General features: G+C 45.9%; 1 long non-coding RNA gene across 1 annotated transcript; it reads right to left on the bottom strand.

Moving 5' to 3' along the window:
- Window positions 1-659: 659 nt before the first annotated feature.
- Window positions 660-3,245, bottom strand: LOC122939623. The gene is made up of 3 exons (XR_006390125.1): window positions 3,205-3,245; window positions 2,909-3,122; window positions 660-918 (listed from the first exon to the last, which is right to left on the bottom strand). It is a non-coding gene; the product is annotated as an uncharacterized LOC122939623 (long non-coding RNA).
- Window positions 3,246-3,549: the final 304 nt, after the last annotated feature.

Genomic DNA, 3,549 nt, shown 5'->3' on the forward strand with positions numbered 1-3,549 from the left:
TCTAAGTGGGTGTCCCTGCCCCTGCCAGCACTAACTGGACAATATCAGACTGTGCAGGGACCCACGCCCCCAGCTTCTAACATCCAGTTGGCAGTGAGGCCTCTTGCACACGACCGTATGGCTTTTTCAGTATTTTGCGGTCCGCTAAAAATACGGATGACGTCCATGTGCATTCCGTTTTTTGCGGAACAGTACAGTACTACTCTTGTCCGTTATGCAGACAATAATAGGACATGTTCTATCTTTGAATGGAACGGAAAAACTGAAATACGGAAACGGAAGGCATACGGAGTACCTTGCATTTTTTTGAGGATCCATTGAAATGAATGGTTCCGTATACGGAACGCAAAAAAACGGAATGAAAACGGAAAAAAAAAACGTTTGTGTGCAAGACGCCTAAATCATAAACTTATAGTAGGAATAACAGCTGAACGGTACAAAATAGTGTCAAAAGGATAGAAGCTCCAGAGTTTAAATTTTATGTGAAATACAATTATTTACTAAAACATGGATGTCTGGACCGCTGACAGGTTCTCGCGGGCAGGGCCCTCTCTCCTTCTGTACCAGTTTGTATCGTCCTGTTCATGCTTATTGTCTGTATTATGTACGTATACCCCTTTTCATATGTACAGCGCTATGGAGTGAATGGCGCTTTATTAATAAATAATAATCATTATTACAATAAACAATACTGTAATGCTTTTTTTCCAGCGGAGTGCTGCTTTACTTTTGAGATAAAACATAATCATGACACAAACGGGATTTCCGAAAAACACTGTGGTTTTCTTGTCATCGTCTGTGAGTTCTTAGGAAACGGACTGCTCGTCGTGTTCTCCCCTTAGATGACAGGAGTCACACTCAGTTTCTGTTTTCGCCTATTACCTCAGTCGGCAGTGCAGGCAGAGGTCCTCCCAGTTCCTGGAGACATGACAGGGAGTTCACTTGATCACTGACTTCCTCAGTTTGTTTTACACAGAAAAAACCCTCCCTTTTATATGACGACGCGCCTGCAGATGATGGGAAAATCGAATGTAATGTGTCAGCGGCGGAATCTCAGAGGAAGGAGGGACCCCGCACCAGACTGCTGCCAGCTGCCGCACAGAGTATAAGAGCTCTCCTCTTAAAATAATTCTCTTCTCCCCCCTCAGGGTTGAGCTCCTCGTGAAAATGTCAGCAGGGCTATGCTTACTGCACGCTGGGCAGAGTCAGACGGCACCGTGCTCGGTCATTAGGAAGTAAAGGCGGAGAAGGGAATCACATCTCAGAAACAGGACAGGAGAACTGCTTCTCGTGGGCACGTATTCAGACTGACGTGTTTGATGAGCCGCCTAGTGATCAATGATTGGCACATATCTAAGGCCTCATGCACACGAACGTTGTTTGTTTCCTTGTCCGTTCCGTTTTTTTTGTGGATAGGATGCAGACCCATTCATTTAATGGGTCTGCAAAAAATGCGGACAGCACACTGTGTGCTGACCGCATCAGTATGTCCGTTCCGTAGCCCTGCAAAAAAAATAGAACATGTCCGATTCTTGTCTGTTTTAGGCATTGTTAAAATGGATCCTCAAGAAAGACGGATGGCATCCGTTTGTTTGTATTTTGGATCCGCAAAAAACATATACGGTTGTGTGCATGTAGCCTAAGAGCAATACCACATTACCTGCACACTATTAGGCCTCCTGCACACGACCTTATGGTTTTGCGGTCCGTAAAAAACGGATCCGCAAAAAATACGGATGACATCCGTGTGCATTCCGTGTTTTGCGGAATGGAACAGCTGGCCCCTAATAGAACAGTACTTTCCTTGTCCGTAATGCGGACAAGAATAGGACATGTTCTATGTTTGAACAGAACGGAAATATGCAAACGGAAGGCATACAGAGTACCTTCCGTTTTTTTTTTGCGGATCCATTGAAATTAATGGTTCCGTATACAGTCCATATACGGAACGCAAAAAACGGAACATAAGCGGAAAATTAAAAAAAAACGTTTGTGTACAGGAGGCCTTAAGTAGGTCGGCTTGTCTGTTTTACTTCTACTAAATCCTTGTATTTCCCATGAAATAATAAAGCTGATGTTGTGTAGAATTTATTTAGGATAAGGGCTCATGCACGCATGCACGCGGCCGTATTGCGGCCCACATACCGCAGGTCCGCAGTACACGGGCACCAGCCGTGTGCACCCCACATCATGGATGTGGACCCTTTCACTTGAATAGGTCCTGAATCCGGGAGGTGCGTGGTGGACGGATCACGGACCCATTCAAGTTGAATGGGTCTCGATCTGTCCCGTCCGCCGCACGGATGTTGCCCGTGCATTGGGGACAGCAAATTGCGGTATGGAATGGCCACGGTCATGAAGCCTAATTGGGAGGGACAGAGTGGTATTCATCCAGAAAGCTGGCGCGGTACCAGTAGTCAAGCATTTTTGTTGGTGAGCGATGCAGGCTCATGTCAGCTTCCCAAGGACAGCGCCCTACATCCTATAGTGGCAGTGTTTGGTATTGCAGCTCAGCCCCATTGACTTGAATGGGACTGTGCTCCAACATACCATGTGACCAATGTACAGTGATTTTACTGGCCTAGGTAGAGGCTGCGGCGACTCAAGGCCTCTTCTAACAGCAGATCGGTGGGGCTCCCGGGTGTCACACCCTTGCAGATCTGATACTGATGACCTTACCTAAAGGATAAGTCATGAATATATTTAACTGGAGAACCCGACACAACACTGAGTTCTAAGAGAAGGTGCACCAGAAGTGGTATTTCAAGGGAAATACAAGCATTTACTGAAAGAGACGGGTGGGGAGAGTCCAGAGTTCCTCTCAAAAGGGGTTTTCCAGTTTGCATCACCATCCTTTCAAATCATCATTTATGAAGGCAGCTGTCATTCTGTAATGTATTTCTCTTACCTTTATTGCTCTTATCTCCCGTTCTGGGCTGGGGTCACATGACCATGTCCATTTGGCTCTTTCTTGTGATGTTATGTCCATAGCGTATCTAAGCAGTGACTATGCAATTAGGTGGGAGGAGCTGGAAACTTGGAGGCCTTGTTAGGGGAGTGTCTATGTAACTGGATGGGAGGGGCTATAAACTAGCTGGGCGTGGTTAGGGGCGGTGCTGGAGCTGTGGTAGAGAAAGGAGAAGTGCATCATGGGTTTGGTTGGATACAGGAACAGGAAGCACTACATACAGGACGGAAACAAACCTGAGTTATCCGTTTACATGGCGAAAACAGGTTAGGTCCACACTGAAAGAGAAAATCATGGGCAAGAGGTACATGAAATACGCAACTACATGAATATATCTGTAAAAACAATAGTAATCCCGGAAAACCCCTTTAAGTTCACATCTGCAGAGAAGGTTCTGGCAGGTTTCCAGCAACAACAAAAAAAGACGAAATACTGGAATGACATTACTCATGCTGGAACCTCGACAGGCCCTGTTATAGTGAATGGAATCCATCAGGAGTCCGCATTGTCTGGTAAATGCCGGATCCGGCGATTGCAGTATTCTGTTCCTATCCTGGATGTACACTGTTATACCAGACTGT

Source organism: Bufo gargarizans, chromosome 5 (assembly GCF_014858855.1).
Source record: "Bufo gargarizans isolate SCDJY-AF-19 chromosome 5, ASM1485885v1, whole genome shotgun sequence".
Classification (NCBI taxonomy): Eukaryota; Metazoa; Chordata; class Amphibia; order Anura; family Bufonidae; genus Bufo; species Bufo gargarizans.